The sequence below is a fragment of the Choloepus didactylus genome, chromosome 3, assembly GCF_015220235.1.
Source record: "Choloepus didactylus isolate mChoDid1 chromosome 3, mChoDid1.pri, whole genome shotgun sequence".
NCBI classification, from domain to species: domain Eukaryota; kingdom Metazoa; phylum Chordata; class Mammalia; order Pilosa; family Megalonychidae; genus Choloepus; species Choloepus didactylus.
The window spans coordinates 64,823,358-64,842,684 of NC_051309.1; the positions used below are offsets into that span (position 1 = coordinate 64,823,358).

General features: G+C 36.3%; 1 pseudogene; it reads right to left on the minus strand.

Annotated features, from left to right (window-relative positions):
• Positions 1–276: 276 nt before the first annotated feature.
• Positions 277–1,902, minus strand: LOC119530275 (annotated as a pseudogene).
• Between the last annotated feature and the right edge of the window lie 17,425 nt (positions 1,903–19,327).

Genomic DNA, 19,327 nt, shown 5'->3' on the forward strand with positions numbered 1-19,327 from the left:
AAGCATAGTTATTCGCAGTCAAGTGAATCAAACTGGGATACCACCCTGGATCAAATGTGAGGTGCCACTGTAGAACAATAAGACCAATTTTCTTGTACAGCTCATAAATTAGCTTTTTAAAAACTCTGAGCAATGGAGTCCTAGTGGAAAAGTACAGATTTTCCTAGAGTGACTGTGATGACTCTGAGAGGCAACATCACTTGAATGGTATATCTGAGTAGTATGTTTCATTTTTTCAAAAAATCAGTTTTTTTTTTGTTGCCTCTCACATAGACTTTAATATTCCTCTTCAGTTTCAATCCCTTTTGCTTTCTTATGGCTTGTCCAATTAAAGCTGTGGCAGGCGGGGACCCAGTGATTGTCACGAAGCCCCAGTTTACAGCCAGGGAAGCCCTTCTGAGACTGATGACTGCACATCCAGTATTCTGGCCCATAGGTTAATAATGCCTGGCAATAGGGCTTGGAGTGCCACCAGCACAGGGACATGTCCCCTTTCACATATTTTTTTCTTACAATGCTAATGCACAAAGATTCTTTTCTTCTTTGATCAGGATTTTGGCTAACGAGGGGCACAAGCTATCAGCTTTAAAAATCATCAGCATTTGTGGGCAATTCATTGGCATAGGAACAGGTGCAAAGATGAAAAGATAACCCAACAAGTCCCTCTGTCATTTCCACGTCATACCTATTACTGCTTTCCATGTCAATTTGCTAACCTGACTCTAATTCTGTACTGACCCTATGGAAACTTATACCAGCCAGCAATGAGGGACAGCTCTGAGGAGCACTGTCCCAGGCCTGGTCCCCCTTAGGAGAGCAATGGTTAGCTCTTGAGGGGCTACAGTCCACAGACACAGACCCCACAGGGTTCATCTGAGTATCAGTTGCCTCTAAGGTGCCTTTTTTTGTTTTGTCTTCATCAGTCTGAATGCTGTTTGCAAGCAACACCTGGCCCACATTCCAACGGAAGCTGTTATTTCTGGAGAAGCTTCCAGACTCAGCTGGCTCTGCTGCTTCAGGCACTCTGACTCCAGTCTAGCTACCATGTCAAGGACCCGAACTGGCTCACTCTGTGGTTCACCAACCTCAGGATTTCCCGTTTTTGTGGGTTCTTCACAGGCTCCTGGGGTAGGGAAGGGCTCAGAGGCTGGAGGCACACCTCTGGATTGCCCAGTAAATGTCACAACAGCAGGTGAGTTTCAGCTTTTTGCACAACTGGCTAGCAGAGCAATGGCTCTTTGCTTGAGAAAGGCCACTATCTGTATGACCAATAGAGGCCTCCCTGCATAGACTGCATCCCCACTGTCTCTCACATAATGCACAGAGCAATGCTCAACGCTACATGCAAAAGGCTCAGGCTGGAAGCATCTGCTGTTGACTTCCCTCATCCTTTCTAACTGTATGTTGGCTTTTTTTAAGCTCTCCTGTCTTTTTCCTTCTTTTAGTAGCTCTCCCATCAATATCCCAAGAGCTTCTTATTTTCATAGACCCTATCCTATTGCTACACTGGTGGGCTGCAAAGAATTCAATTTTGTCCTTGGTATTTCCTGGTTTCACAACAGCCCATACATCAAGTGGCCCTTCCCTTTCTTCACCCTGGTGGACTTTCCTAGGTGGTGCATTCTTTTCGGTTTTAATCCTCAAACTGCTCTCTACTGGATCCTTCCCACTCATACTGAACAGAACATTTGGAGAAATGATCCCTAAAGGCTTTCAAGATGAGGCTTTACTAAGAGAGGGTGAAGGAAAGACACTTGGTTTCATGTAGCCAGCATTACATTTTTCATGTTTTATACCCTTGTGGTGGCTCACAGGAGTTCTGAGAGTTTCCTTGCTGATTTCCAGTCATTCTTTCTTCTGGAGTTTCCAGTATGGCTTTAGGTGCATAACAGAGGACTTTTCTTCTTGTTACTAAGTGCACTGTGAAGTATTTATGGGTGGAGGGTTTGTCTTCTTTCCTTAACCTTCAGCCTCCTCTTAGGATTGGCCTGCGCTCTTGCCCTACCCGGGGACCACCCCGGGTTGTGCCACCTGGATACGGCAGCCATCAAAATGCCTGCCTCAGTTTCCACTGCTGAGACGGACCGATTACCGAGCGCCAAACAGCGGAACCCAACTGTAATCTTATCTTTATGAATTTCTACAGTTATGAATAACGCTTTTTATGACTATTAGTGGCCACCTTAATTTTTTCATAAAACATTGCTAGAAAGTAAGATAAAATACTAGACATTGAGGTAGTCATTTAGTTAAAAATCTTTCCCAGTGTGTGTAAAATCTTATGTATGTTGAGGTACATGTGAATGTGGCATATTTCGATAGATGCAGCATGGAGATTCTAAAGTACAGTTGTTGCCAAATATAAAAAAATTATTTTATATGAAAAAGATTGGATGGCTTACTAGAGAAAATAGGAAAGAATGAGCATTTATAGTATTTGAAACTTAATGGAGTATTTTCTTTTAAAAGCAGACATTACAAAACAAGCTAACTTGAGCAATGACATTTTGGGTTTGCATTAAATATAAATGATGAAACAATGTAAAACAAATAACCAACTTAATGCCTTTAGTTTAATAAGCTCATAAGTTGGCCAGGTGTCAATATTACATTCAAAAATTTAGGGTGAACTTTTAATGAAATTATGGAACAAATACTTAATTTTAAAATTAGAACTTGGCAAACACAAATAATCTATATTTACTGTGAAATTTTTTATAGTTACTTAAACTGACTGGACTTGATAATAAGTGGTAAACAGAAATACTAGAAAAAATTTCAGCATTCAGACAGGAGCACAACATAGCTTCCAAACTGTGATAAAAAAATTTACAGTCTAAAGTGAAAACTCCAATTAATCGTCTATTTGTTTATTCATTTATTCACTCTTTCAGGCATTTACAATTTTATTGTTCTTTTTTAACAAATAATTTGTTAGCTGATTGAATTAATGAGTTTATTTAGTTTAAGTTAGGAATTTCCTAATTGCTTTAGTTTGGATTTGGGCCAAAAATTTCCATTTCTTATGAGATAAAACAGGTCATATAGAAGAAAATGTATTTCATAGGTGCAGTTATGTATGTGCGTACTAACTAGCTTGGCTCATCTAAATGATAAACTGTAAAACGAACTACCTTTGCCTTTTATGACTCCAGTTCCTCATCTGTTCATATTCCCTCATTAGTGAGACACTTGAAACCAAAAACCCACCTATTTTGCGGTTCTTTCATCATCTTACATAAGGCAAGTATTTAACTTATTATCTTAATCTGCAATTTTGGAATGCAGGATTTTTCACTATTAAGAGAAATTCAGAGTTTTAAGAGAAATTAACATCTAGTGGGTATAGAATTTGGGGACTTAATGTATGACAGTTTTGGAGTGCCTACTTCACAGAGGAAAGTATGAAAGTAAAAAGAAAACTAAAATTTATTGAATGTCTTTATTATTTGCCATTACCCTTTAAATATACATGTCTCATTTAATGCTGAAAACAGTTCTATCACAACTCTTCTCCTTAATTTCCACCCAATTTAATTCTTCCTTATCTGAGAAGAGAGAAAAATCAGTTTTCTTAATTCAAATATAATTGATTGCCTTTTTTTTTCTGACATCAAGTATAGAATTCTGTTAGCATTAAGGTTTATAAGGAGGTTTTTTTTCCTTCTAAGAAGTCTTTATGAGGGACAGGGAAAGGATGTTCAGTGAAAATGAAAGTTAAACCAGTCTTTGATATAAAGTTTTTAACTACCACAAATTAATACTCCTTGTATTATATTTCTACATATGCAATTAGCCATTATATTTTCTCCCTATTTGGAGCCATAGTTTTTAAACTATTTCTCCAAACAAAATATGACTACATATATTATTTACTGTTTTTATGTAATTTCAGTTGATTCTTGTAAATTTTACTATTTTTTTTGCTTTTAATAATATTATTATTACCTTGCTTTTACAGTAGTTGATGGAGAGTTTCAAACATCAGATATTGAAACTCACATTTTCCAGACTGCCACACTTATTGGACTCATTATCTGAGTTTTTCTTTCTTGTACTTTAATATTTGCTCTTATTGATAATCATAGACACACTTAAATGTAAAAAATAATTTTCCCATTTCAGCCTTGCTAGGTGCATTGTTCTGTAGGGAACAATTCTCTTTTGTATTCATAATAGTGCCTCCAAAGGTAGTTTTGTACTATTTCCATTGAAAGAATCTTTTGAAACATAATATTTTCATGACCACATATAATTTCCTGAAGCCTTTTCATGAAAGGCTAAATGCTAGCTTTTATCTCACTTACTTGATACAATTTTTCACATTTATATCAAAGGTTTTAATTTTCTTTCAGCAACTTTATTTTTAAACTTCAAATAGTCGAAGAATTCTATTAGTTTCCAAACCATTGATTTGGCTATTATAGGTAACACCTCATCCCCATCATGATTCCCTGTGTTACTTTCCTTCACAGTTGCTGTGATAAAAAGAGGAGATGAAGCGAGATCATTGCCATCACTTTGAGTATAAATGAATATGGTCTCTGCAAGGTAGAGCCAAAACCTGGGATTTGGATATGGCAACAAATTCAGGCCCTTATTAATTCTAAGGATGCCCAGCAGAATGTGAGCCAGGATATATATTCAATATTGGAGATCAGCATATAGACCAGGCAAGACTCAAGTAACTTCAAAAAATATTCAAACTAAATTCTATGTCTAAGAAGCTCTTGTCACTATTATTTAATACTGTCTGTAAAGCCCTGCCATTGTAATAACATTGTACGCAGCAAAAAGTGGTAAAACTGTGGAATAGGAAACAAAGGTCATTATCTACAAATGGTATAGTTACTATATTTGTTAGAAATTGCATCTCAGTTAGAGACCTGAAAAAGTGGCTTAAACAAAATGTATTATTGCTTTATTTCTGCATGTAAGTGAATACTGGATGTAGAAGTTTGGTTACCTGTGTGTGTTTCCATGATATTATCATGGAATAAGATTCCTTCTAGTTTTTGCTTCATTGTCTTTATGCATTGAAGATGGCTACTGGACCTCGACTAGCTTTATTACATTATAGACAAGGGGGGCCAGGACATAGTTAAAAATTATATAAATAGAGGCTTGTGGCTGGGTGAGCCTGTTGTTCTATTTAAAGCTTTTTTTCCTGGAAAGTCAACCTAAGAAATACCACTTATACAGACTATGGTCCCATGACCATTTTTACTCTACAGGTGAGACAGAGAGACGAGAGACATTTTTTAAAGCTGTACTGATGCATCAAAATTACGGATCTGCTAGGAAGGAGTTTAGAGAGGAAAGTTATCAGATGGGTCAAGGGCAGTATATACCACAATCATGTATTAGGAAATTCAAGGGAATCAACAGAAAAAATTTGGAAATAATGAGAAAGTTCAATATATTGATTATAGTTGAGACAAATGTATAAAATCCATATGTGTTCTTACACACCAGCCATAGTCAGAAGTTGTAATTTGGAAACAATAGTAAGCACAATGAAAAATAAGCCATAAATACTCAGGAATTACTCCAAAAAGAAATGCATGACACTTATTTGAAGCTCTTCACACAAGTCGATTGAGAGGTGTAAGGCAAGAGATTTTAATAATTGGAGAAACATACCATACCTTGGAAGAAAGAAGAACACTTTAAAGATGTCAATTAATCCCAAATTAATTTATTGATTTAACATAAACCCAATGAAATGTCAGTTTTTCCTACTTCAATTGGATGCTCAAAATTAACTGGACAAATTACAAAGGCAGACTCTTGTTTTTTAAATTGTAATAAGGATAGATTTGCCTTGCCAAACACAAAATCAAGTTCTAAAGTTATAATAACAAAATAGTACAGTTATGAAAATAGCATAGTACTGAGCAAGGACTAGAAGCCAGATCAATAGAAAAGAGCAAGTAGCCATAAAACAGAGACAAATATATACATACATATTTGTATGCATGTTTATACTTAGTATATGATAAAGACATCTTTATAGACTATTAGGAATGAAATAAATGTTTCAACAAATACTTGGAGAAATGGCCCTAAAGACAAATAATTATGTTAGACTATTTTCTTACCCCAAACAACAAACAAATTCCAGATATATTAAAGCATTTAAAGTAAAATACATTAAAGAAACAAAACAAAGAATAATCAGGAAAGCACTGGTATTTAGCTGGTCTCAAAACTGGGAAAAGCTTTTTAAGCCTTAAGGCAAAAAACTTATATAACAAAGAAAAGACTGATAGGTTTTCTAGATTAAAATTTTAAAACTTTCTGTATGTTAGAATACCATGGAAAACCACTTGAACACTGGGAAACATATTTCTAATCAAAGTCACAAAGAAAGAGGGCATGGGACGTAATTGGATCTCAGTCAGTAGAGCCCAATATTGGGCAATGGAATACAAGTTACAAAAATCAATAACTGGGTAGTATTTTCTTGAGAGTATAGTTTAAATAAAAACACTGGAATTTTCAAAAAAGCCTTAATTAGAGTTTATAGAGGACTTAAAATTGCCAGGTCTCTACACTACCTTGATAGGTTTTCTTAAGATGAGTACATCTGTACTGTATTCATAATTTCATTACCATGATTTATATTAAATCATTACTTAAAACATAAGATCTGGTAGATCAATCCAGTAGCATTTGTGCTGATGTATATATAAAACATTAGACATACAAACTTGCTCATCTATTCTATAACCTCTCATATGTAGTTATTTTGTTTCTCCCTGCAGAGTACTTCAATTCAATACACTTTATTGCTTTGCTGCCATCCAAGACATTTCTTCAGTTCTCAAGATTCTATTTATTCTTAAAGTGCCTATTGTGACTATATTTTATTTCAACAACTACAAAATGTCTGCTAGCTACTAAGGAATCATTACAGTTTGGAAAAGAAAATCACCTTTAAATCAAATTGATATGTATGGATCTTTAAAAGGTCTGACCTTACTTGAACAAATGTTACCTTAACAGAGCAATTGATCTCAAAGAGGATCAATTATGATTACAATCACTAAGTCCCAAAGAGAAGTCTTATCTTTAGAAATGAACATGAAATTATTTCTTTGAATTCTAATAATATGTATGTGTTAGGAAAATGAAATTTCTTTATCACAGAGGAGATATAGAAATGTGTATGGGAGAATTGATTAGGTGATAGTTTCTTGCTCCTTAACGTCATCATTTATTATTCATGGAATAAATAGACCTTATATCCCAGAACTAGGTCTCTTTCTAAGTTATGTGAACTATTTTAATGGAATAACTTCCTTTATTCTTAGGGAAAAAGTTTGATAAGACTTTTTTTTTTTTTTTGACTCAAAGAAATAATTGGTTCATTTTGGTTAAGGTTAATTTAGAAATAAAATGATGGCTTTGCTGGAGACATTTCCTTTGAACATATTGTGGAATGAAATGCTAATTTCAAATTAAGAAATTACTTATTGATGTAAATTATTAATCTGCAATATTTCTTTCCTTCTACCAAAATAGAGGAAAAAATTCTGATTTCCCCCATAATCTTACTTGTATAAGGAAATCTGAGCCATGCTCACACAAATGAATATAATTAAGTGAAAATTAAAAGTTCATCTAAACCTATCTAGACATTTGTAATTATTCAAATATGTGGAATTAAGAAAACAGATCTCCACTTAGCTCATAGTTCTTCTATAATACTTTCACATATTAGACAAAATTTAAGCAGCCATTAAATGGTTAAAAGATGGCTTCCACATTTCTAGAAAAGTTTTACAAAAATATTGTAAATTTAATAAATAATTTAATAGCATTAAAGTTTTTTTCTCTTCCCTCAAATAATCCCTCATTGATAAAATGTTTTCCCTTTTCCCTAAGGAAAGACATTGTTTTATATAATTACTCACTACTATTAATTATTGGTTGTCAGAGCTATATGAAATGAATTTGAAATGGTTAAATAGAAGCTCTTCCTGAGTTCCTGTAGTGTGAAGTCTAAAAAGAAGGGAATTTTAAGATGCCCCTACTTCTGGCCAATGAAGATTTGTTTTCTACCTGAACCTTGAACAAAAAATGAATGTTTGCCAAAGTACCTTTAAAACATTTCTGTCTTTATCAGAGTAGGCAAAAGTGTGATGATGATGAGAATGCTAAATGGGGAAGAAGGAATATGCCATGTAACCAACACAAACACGGAGTTAGAAAGCTGAGAGCTGCAAAAACATCCAGCAATTCTTATTCAATTAGCGAAGCTGGCAGCCACCATTTTGAATATCATTTTGGAAGGAAGGGAACTGGTATGACCAGCTCTACTGAATTAGGGTATGAGTACTGTTATATTCAGTTATTTGTCTATGTGTCAGCATGCCAAAACAGTTCCAGAAGACCAAGAATAGAATATCAGATGGAAAGTGCTCTGGTTTTCCAAAATGAGGTGCTAGACAAGTGCAAGACTGCAAATGAAGAAGCCACTATTCGGTTCTTTATCCCTTAGCCTTAGTGGTTGAGGGGGAAGATTTCTTAGGAGAGGTTGAACTTGTACAATAGTGGGTGATGAAGTGGTGGATTGTGCTTTCAAATCAAGTATGAGATCTTGATTTATGATGCCTACAATTTAGGAGCATAATGAGCTGGTATTTGACTTTGCCTCCTGACACTCTCCTTTCAAAAAATGTTTAGAGGCAAGACCACTGACTCAAGTGGCTTACTGAATAGAAAGCTTCATGTGGAAAGTAACTACATTCTCACTGCCAACAAAACAGGTCCAGGTTGTTTGTTTCTTGTTGACCATATCTGAGCCTCATGCAAAAGACAGCCAGACTTGCTTTGTTTTAGATACTACTCAAAAACATGAACTATCTCCAGCAATGGGAGAGAATCCATAGAACCATGATACTGTTCCATGAAGAAAACAGCAGGCTTTAAACACCCACCGGTTCAGAAGGTACAATGACCCTCCTGACAATACTAGTCAAGTAAGACTTTCTGACTATCATGTACTTAGAAGAGAAACTCGTTAAAATAAAATTCCCACAGCTAAAATGAAATTCAGATTTTACATATAATGGGAATTTTAAATGTATAAATGAGATTAGGTTTATAATAAAAACTGAAGAGAAAACTTCTTGTTTTCAGAGAGTTGTGAGAGAAGTTTTAAGTCCCGCCCAAGATTTTGCTCAAATACAGGAAAAGAACCAGAACTTCAAGAAGCATTTGAATGAACATTGAGGGGAAAGGAATAATGTTGGTTTCTGAATTATATCAAGTCCCTTTTGTTTAATTAGTGCTTACATTAAATCAAATTAAATACATCTTAAGTCTGTAGAATTAAAGTACTATTTTTATACAGCTCTCTTCTTGCCTGATTGATTGTCCAAGAATCCAGAAGGGCATTGTATCTGTGAATTCTGTTACATACGCGTCATGATTTCTATATGGTGCCATGGCCGAGCATACAGCCTTCATCATCTGAAGTGCATAAAGTCTGGCTCAGCTCTAGTTCCCAGGAGAAGCAGCATGGTCCTCTGAAGATGAAAGACTGCAGTCTCTTTATGCTAGGTTCTCCTAAAAGAACTCTTCCGTTTACCTGCCACCCAGGGCCTCTGCGGTTTTTAGCAACATACACAGACGTCATCTTCATATGCTCTGCCACCTTTTATATACTAGAAAGAGTCCACCAAGGTGCTTATAAAGCTGCCATTTGCCCCCAAGATATCAGACAAGTTTCAGGTGGCTGCCATTCAAGGGTGATGGTCAGTACCTCTCGTTCCTTTCTGCAGACTCCATCATGCCTGCCCTGCCCTGCCGATCCCATTCTCACCCACTGCTAATAGATATTCAAGAAGGAAGGTGAAGAAGGAATGTTGTGCCCTCCCGTTTCTTAATAAGTCTACCTATTACATCAACTTTTTAAAAATTGGTACTTTACTTTTATAGTTTCAACAAATAGGTTTGCAAATATTAATAAGTTCTCTAAAAAATTAAATATACATTTTATTGCAGATAGCTTGGAGTAAACTATAACTTGTTTGTAAAATGAAGTGATGCCCTGAAATTTTCATAGAAAAATACATACTAGATTTTAACAGAGGGGATGTTATTAACGACACCAATTAAGGATTATCATGTATCCTTATTGAGAAACTGAAAATAGATTTCAGAATTTTCTGAACATTTGTACATGCCTGCATAAACACACAAATATTCATATTTGTGTGTGTATCTATGTATGTCTATGTGTGTGTAAACATATATAAATTTTAAGTTGTAGGTTTTTCTCATCAGATGGCAGGTATTCATTTGGTTCAGTGAATCCTTCTGTCAGCTTTATAAAGTAAGTTAAAAAAATCTTTGAACAAGAGTGGACAAACCGAGGTAAACAGTATGTATCGACAGAACAATGTCTTCAAGAGGTTTAATTCTGCTTGGTGTCAACATAATACACCAAAACAGTCTTTGTTATAATTGTACATTTTAAACTATAGAGTTTAATTATGACTGGCAGGAATTTTTCCCCCGAAGCAAGGATGTTTGGAAAAATACTAAAAATACTTGGGAAGGTAGATCGCTATCTAAAATTTACACTTCATTTAATGAATATTAAACACTTTTTAAGGACAAAATGAATCTACACTAAAGCCTAATTGATCTTGACTGAACAAATGAAAATCTTCAGTATTGATAGAATTGATTTGGGATTAGGATCATTACCAATACATAAAATACTCTGGTAAGAAACTTTCCCTAAGCTATGACCAGTTCATTTGTAGCCTCTTTTCTATTTGCTGTATTATAAACCCAACATGAGAGCCATAAGTAAAGTAAACAGCAGCTAATCAAGCAAAGGTAATTGTAAATAACTTACAAAATAACTAATGTGGTTAGAGTACCTGGACTGCATCTTGAATATTTTGTGTAGAAAAGTGTTTTCTTGGTTTATTAGGGTTTTACATAGCTTTTTAAAAAGAAATAAAATTGCAAATGTTAGAAAGGAAAAAAAAAACCATTATATAGTGTTCTGTTCTCCAATTATCAGATCTTTTCTAGAAACAAAATAACAATCAAAACAAAAAAACACAACAATCAAATCTTGACCTCCCTTATAAGTTAGACCCTGGGTTAAAGAAAATGATAAACAGGTATAGTAGAAACATGTTAGAAGACAACATTTAAAAAAAGAAAGTAGTCAACAAAAGAGTATTCTTGGAATATTGTATGATACTGTCACAATACTTTTTATTTATTGAAAATTCTTTGTGCCCCCAGCACCTCTTATAAAATCTCTCCCATTGTTTTTGTGATGGTGGCAGCAGAACAACAATCAAGTGATCACATTTTGACAGATTTCAGTAACACACAAATAGCATTAACACAAGACCCTTGGTCAAAAGCAGCAGACTATGATGAGGCAGACAACACTAATCAATCAGAATTCCCCTTATTCTGACAAGGCTTCCCAATATAAACTATCAAAAGCAGTTTAAAACTCGATAGTTCTGCTGCTGTGTTTTAAAAGAACAGGTATATACCTTAGTTGCCATCTTTGCCATTACTGAAAAACTGACAAAGCATTATAAAATGCATCTGCCTTAAATATTTGATGCTGACCCCCCCCAAAAAAAAACAATATATGTGGTAATAAATGCATCAGTGATGATGTGCTGTGCAAAGAAATATGCATAAAACTGTCAAAAGCCATACGCACACAGACACACACTGAGGAGCTGGAATGAAGTTAGAAAAATAAATCTGCTATGAAGGTAAGAAGCTGAGTGGAAAGAAGATTGGACATAGGAGTCAGGCAACTTGACTTCTAGTTTTTCCTCCTACGTTAATACCTGGGTAATATGGGCAAGTTGCTAAATCTCTCCAGGCTTCAGTTTACTCAAACAGTAAACAAAAAGAAACGTTAAATTATTGCCTAACAATCTTTAGATGAGAAAAGGTATTTCTCTCTTTTTAACTTGTGGAAATTATAATTGAAATGCAAATGACCCTAGTTCTTTTTTATATGTTTGAAAGTTTTCCCCAACTCCTGGCTTAGTGTTTACATGTCATTATCAACTTCTATAGATAAAATATTTAGTCATGATGATCACAATCAGATATTTATCAGATACTCACTTAGCCATAAAGCAATTGAGTATAGAATTCATTACAAATTATTTCCTCAGACTGAGTGACTTTTTGAGGCTCCGTAAATATTTATTGAACCTCTACTATATACTAGGAACTGTTCTAGATTTTAACAATACAGTGGTAAACAAGACCAACAAGGTATTTCCTCTAATAGATCTTACATTGTAATGGGAAATGTTTAAAAATAAATAAGTAAATTATATACAGATAAAGGAGCACAGTCATTTCACACAGTAATAAGATTTACTAGGAAGGTAAAATGAGTTATACATATGAAATGGGAGTGCAATTATTTCCATGGGTTTCTAATTTCCTTCATCTTAGACAGAAAAACAGTCATCTGTTTTTTTTAAAAAATGTTCAGCCTTGGGTAACTAGATACCTGTTCCTAATAGGTATGGTTTCTGGATTGTTCATCCCTGTCCTAGTCTATTCTTTATATTTAAAACTGGAATTTTAGATATCAAAACTGATTTCTAGGGCAAATTTGATGTTTTTTTTTTTTTCTTACCCTAAAGACCTGTGATACTGAGGGTGGGTGAGTTTTGAAGTAATACTATCATTTCATTTTTATCATTAGGTTTTCTCTATTAGGCATGTCTTTATTTGGAGTTATATAATCTAAAAAGAAAAGAGAGAGAGATTCCAAAAGCAGAATGAAAATTATTGAAATATTAGAAAACATTACATGATTACATGGAGAATGAAGACTTCTGGATAAGTTGTAGGCTATATAGAGTCCCCTAAAAGCCAGTGAAGTCATTTTTCTCTGCGATAACTGCTGAAACAAAAAGCACCTTAGACTGCTTGCATTTCCTTATTTTATTGCATGAACATGAAAGAACTCTAAGAGTCTGTAGGTCCTTGTGAACTTTGCCTGTTTTATGTTGAAACTCTGAAATATCTAACCACCCTCGGGGAACTGTGAGCTCAACCCTGTGCATCTGTGCAGTTTATAGCTTCCTTAGAGGATTGCTTAAGCAGGTGCTACTATGGGCTAGATACTTTCAAGGAGAATTAGGAACATATAAACTGGCACACTGGAAAGATAATTGTCACCAGTCAGAACCTGGAATTGAATCCCAATTCTCAACAGTTTTACTGCTACTAAAATGGAAAAATGATAACCATGAAAATAATAACTAACATTTATTGGGTTTTAGGCCAATAGTAAATTATTTACAAGTGTTATCTCAATTAAATATTCATAACAACCCATTAAAATAAACATAATTTGCTCAAGTGGAGAGTTGTCATTTGAATGAAATGTTTCTGACACATTCTCTGTTTCTTAAAATCATTGATTCAATTTCTTAATTTGTGAAATAAGGATAATGATATTTCCCTTTCCCTATGTGCTAATTAATATCATATGTTAACTCAGCTAGGTTATGGTGTCCAGTTGTTTGGTAACAATCACTGGCCTGATTGTTATGCTGAAGGTATTTTGTAAATGGATTTAAACCATTAGTTAGCTGACTGCATCTATGGCTGGTTACATCTACAATCCACAAAGGAGAATGCCTTCAGCAATGAGAGGTATCTCCTCATCCAATCAGTTGGAGGCCTTAAAGTGAGATCTGAAGAACTGTAGGAATTTAACAGTCAGAAGGAAGAATTTCTTTGTCTAGTTCAGTCAGTCAGCTTCTCCTGGGGAATTCAGTTTCACCTTCATGGAGTTTTCAACTTGAGTTTGCCCTATGGAATTTGGATACACCAATCCCCTTGGGTGCATGAGCCAATTTCTGTTATATGTATATAAATCCTGTTGATCCTGTTTCTCTGGAGAACCCTGACTAATACACCTCTTATATGGAGGTTTTATGGACCCCAGAAAAGATCATATTCTTAAAGATAATCTGTTCTTGTGGCTGGGGCCTTTTAATTAGGTAATTTCAGTTGAGGCATGCCCCAGATGGGTCTTTTTTTTTTTTTCATTTTTATTGAGATTGTTCAGATATCATGCAATTATCCAAAGATCCAAAGTGTACAATCACTTGCCCCTGGGTACCCTCATACAGCTGTGCATCCATCACCACACTTAATTTTTGTTCAATTTTGAGAAACTTTTCATTACTCCAGACAAGAAATAAAGTGAAAGATGAAAAAAGAAAAAAAGAGAAGGAAACTCTAATCCTCCCCTATCCCTCACCAACACTCCTCAATTGTTGACTCGTAGTGTTGGTATAGTACATTTGTTACTGTTTATGAAAAAATGTTGAAATACTACTAACTGTAGTATATACTTTGCAATAGGTATATATTTCTTCCCTATATGCCCCTCTATTATTAACTTCTAATTGTATTGTCATACATTTGTTCTGGTTCATGGAAGCGATTTCTAGTATTTGTACAGTTGATCATGGACATTGCCCACCATAGGATTCAGTTTTATACATTCCCATCATTTGACCTCCAAGTTTCCTTTTGGTGACATATATGACCCTGAGCTTCCCCTTTCCACCTCATTCACACACCATTCGGCGCTGTTAGTTATTCTCACATCTTGCTACCAACACCCCTGTTCATTTCCAAACATTTAAGTTCATCCTAATTGAACATTCTGCTCATACTAAGCAACCACTCCCCATTCTTAAGCCTCGTCCTATATCTTGGTACCTTATAATTCATGTCTATGAGTTTACATATTATAATTAGTTCCTATCAGTGAGACCCTGCAATAATTGTCCTTATGTGTCTGGCTTATTTCACTCAGTATATTGCCCTTGAGGTTTTGTCAACAACCCATTTTTTTTTTTTTTTAATATGGTTTTGTTCACTCACCATACATTCCATCCCAAGTAAATAATCGATGCTTCTCTGCATGGTCATACATTTATGTATTCACCACCTTCACCACTATCTATATAAGGGCATCTGCATTTCTTCCACAAGGCAGGAGGGAGAGTCAAAGAAGGTAGAGAGGCAAAAGCAAGAGGAATAAAAAATGACAGCTAGGAAGCAGCAAAAGGAAAAATAACCTTAAATCAAAGTAGAATAAAGAATCAGACAATATCACCAATGTCAAGTGTTTAATATGCCTCCCCATCCCCCCTCTTATCTGAATTTACGTTGGTATATCACCTTTGTTACATTAAAGGAAGCATAATACAATGATTCTATTAGTTACAGTCTCTAGTTTATGCTGATTGCATCTCTCCCCCAATGCCTCCCCATTTTTAACACCTTGTAAGGTTGACCTTTGCTTGTTCTCCCTTGTAAAAGAACATATTTGTACATTTTATCACAATTGTTGAATACTCTAGATTTCACCAAGTTACACAGTCCCAGTCTTTATCTTTCCTCCTTTCTTGTGGTGTCTCATATGCTCTCCACCTTCCTCTCTCAACCATATTCATAGTTATATTTGTTCAGTGTACTTACATTGCTGTGCTACCATCTCCCAAAATTGTGTTCCAAACCACGCACTCCTGTCTTCCGTCACTCTGTAGTGCTCCCTTTAGTATTTCCTGTAGGGCAGGTGTCTTGTTCACAAAGTCTCTTATTGTCTGTTTGTCAGAAAATATTTTGAGCTCTCCCTCATATTTGAAGGACAGCTTTGCTGGATATAGGATTCTTGATTGGCAGTTTTTCTCTTTCAGTATCTTAAATATATCACACCACTTCCTTCTTGCCTCCATGGTTTCTGCTGAGAGATCTGCACATAGTCTTATTAAGCTTCCTTTGTATGTAATGGATCGCTTTTCTCTTGCTGCTTTCAGGATTCTCTCTTTGTCTTTGACATTTGATAATCTGATTATTAAGTGTCTTGGCGTAGGCCTATTCAAATCTCTTCTGTTTGGAGTATGCTGTGCTTCTTGGATCTGTAATTTTATGTCTTTCATAAGAGATGGGAAATTTTCATTAATTATTTCCTCTATTATTGCTTCTGCCCCTTTTCCCTTCACTTCTCCTTCTGGGACACCAATGATACGTACATTATTGTACTTTGTTTCATCCTTGAGCTCCCAGAGACGTTGCTCATATTTTTTCATTCTTTTCTCCATCTGCTCCTTTGCGTGTAGGCTTTCAGGTGTTTTGTTCTCCAGTTCCTGAGTGTTTTCTTCTGCCTCTTGAGATCTGCTGTTGTATGTTTCCATTGTGTCTTTCATCTCTTGTGTTGTGCCTTTCATTTCCATAGATTCTAATAGCTGTTTTTTTGAACTTTCGATTTCTGCCTTATATATGCCCAGTGTTTCTTTTACAGCCTCTATCTCTTTTGCAATATCTTCTCTAAACTTTTTGAATTGATTTAGCATTAGTTGTTTAAATTCCTGTATCTCAGTTGAAGTGTATGTTTGTTCCTTTGACTGGGCCATAACTTTGTTTTTCTTAGTGTAGGCTATAATTCTCTGTTGTCTAGGCATGGTTTGCTTGGCTATCCAAATCAGGTTTTCCCAGACCAGAACAGGCTCAGGTCCCAGAGGGAAGAAATATTCAGTATCTGGTTTCCCTGAGGGTGTGTCTTAGAAAATTGCTCCACCCTTTGATGCCTCAGGTCACTGTGCTTTTCTGCCCAGCAGGTGATGCCTGTTAGCCTATAATTCTTGACTGGTGTGAGGAGGTATGGCCGTGTTCCCCCAGGCTCTGGGGTCTGGTTCTGAATGGAAAGGGCCCCACCCCTTTCCTCCTAGAGAAGACAGACCCCCCAGGTGGAGTTCATTAGCATTTCAATGGTCTCTCTCTCTCTCTGCTTGTGCTGTCTTCACCCTTCCCCACGTCACAGCCCTGGAAACAGAAAATGACTGGGGCTTTCTCCACTGAGCCAAAAAAGAAACAGATAGTCCCCTTCAGACCCAGTCCAAGGCGACCCTCCGGCTCTCCAAGGTCAGTCGTCACCCAAAGCCTCTGTCTGTTTTTTGGAGATTCGTACCTGTAGTGAGCAGTTCACACTTGCTACTTAAAACCCCAGTTGGAGCTCAGCTGAGGTGTATTCGCTTGCTGGGAGAGAGCTTCTCTCTGGCACCACGAAGCTTTGCAGCTCAGGCTATGGAGGAGCGGGTCTCGTGACTTGGATACGCAGGTTTTACTTACAGATTTTATGCTGTGTTCTGGGGCATTCCTCCCAATTCAGGTTGGTGTATGATGAGTGGATGGTCTTCTTTGTCCCCCTGCAGTTATTCTGGATTATTTACAAGTTGTTTCTGGTTTTTTTTAGTTGTTCCAGGGGGAACAAAGCATCCTAAAGCTTCTACTCCTCTCTATGCCGCCATCTTGCCCAACTCCCCCAGATGGGTGTTAATCCTTTTACTGGAGCCCTTTATAAGAGCATGAAATAGAGAGAAAACAAAGAAGATAAAAGAGAACCACACAGAAGTTCAGAAAGAAAGCCAGAAGCTGAAAGCAAGGAAACCCAGGAGAGATGGACCAGCAGACACCAACAGGTGCCTTGCCATGTGATAGAGGAGCACCAGATTGCCAGCAGCCCTTCTTCATGAAGAAGGTATCATCCTGTCAATGCCCTGATTTGGACATTTTCACAGCCTTAGAACAGTAAGCTTGTAAACTAATAAATCCCCATTGTTAAAAGCCAGCCCATTTCTGGGATATTGCATTTCAGAAAATTTAGCAAACTATAACACCATAACTATCTATCTATCTCTTGTCTCTGTCATCAGTGAGAGTATGGGCATATTTGTCTGACCTCAAAGCTGAAGGTATTTTTGCTAAACCAGACCACATCTATGGCAAACAGACCCTAGGGTGGCCCCTGTGATTCTCACTCCCTTGAGTGTAGGTGGGACCCATGACTTTCTTCTAGCCAATAGAATATGGCAATAGCAAAGGGATTTTGCAGATGTAATTAAGTCCTAAATCAGTTGGTTTTAATTAAATCAAAAGTGAGATTATTCTGGTGTGCCCAACTTAATCACGTGAAACTCCTTAAAAGAGTAACTGAGCCTTCCCTAAGGTAAGAGACTCTCCTTGCAGGTTTGATGAAGTAGGCAGCCATTTTGAAGAATCCTATGTGGCAAAGAATTGGGGTAGCCCCTAGAGCTTGAGGGCAAGCCTCCGGCCAACACCTATAAAAAAAGATGAGACCCTCAGTCATACTGCTACAAGTAAATGAATTCTGTTCACAACCTAAATGAACTTGGAAATGGATTATTCCCCAGTAAAATCCTCAAGCCTGGTCAACACCTTGATTGTAGTACCCTGAGCAGAGGGCCCAGTGAAGTCCTGCCTAGATTCTTGATCCATAGAAATAGTGAGATAATAAGTGTGTGTTCTTTTAAGTTGCTAAATTTGTGGTAATTTATTATGCAGCAATTGAAAACTAGAAAAAAATTAGAAATACTCATTTAACTCATATTTGTGGAGTATTTTCTATGTGTATGGTACTGTGATACAGACCATATAAAGTATAAATTAAGCTATTTTCTAGAATTCCTGCTCTTAAAATTATAACTGTAGTGGTAGGATCATGTCAGCATTATGCCCTTTGGCTCCTTTTAGGAAATTCTATTAACCTTTATTAGGAATGCTTAATCAAAAAATGATATTCAGATAGAAACCTTTATTTCCTGGATTCTGAAAAGGGTTGAGATGAGAAAAATATGCTCAAATAAACTTGAACTTTTTTCTAGATCATATGAAATCATGATATCTGTTCCAGTTTGCTAATGCTGCTGGAATGCAAAACACCAGAAATGGATTGGCTTTTGTATAGGGGGTTTATTTGGTTACACAGTTACAGTCTTAAGCCCATAACGTGTCCAAGGTAACACATCAGCAATTGGGTACCTTCACTGGAGGATGGCCAATGCTGTCCAAAAAACCTCTGTTAGCTGGGAAGTCAGGTAGCTGGTGTCTGCTCCAGAGTTCTGGTTTCAAAATGGCTCTCTCCTGGGATGTTCCTCCCTAGGCTTCAGCTCCTCAAAAATGTCATCTTAGTTGCTTGTGGGGCATTTGTCCTCTCTTAGCTTCTCCAGAGCAAAAGTCTGCTTTCAAAGGCCATCTCGAAAAGGTCTCTGTAAGCTGAAGCTCCTCTCTCAGCTCCTGTGCATTCTTCAAAGTGTCCCTCTTGGCTGTAGCATGCTCCCTCCTGTCTGAGCTTATATACTGCTCTAGTAAACTGATCAAGTCCCACACTGAATGGGTGGGGCCACACTTCCATGGAAATCATCCAGTCAGAGTTATCACCCACAGTTGGGTAGGGCACATCTCCATGGAAACA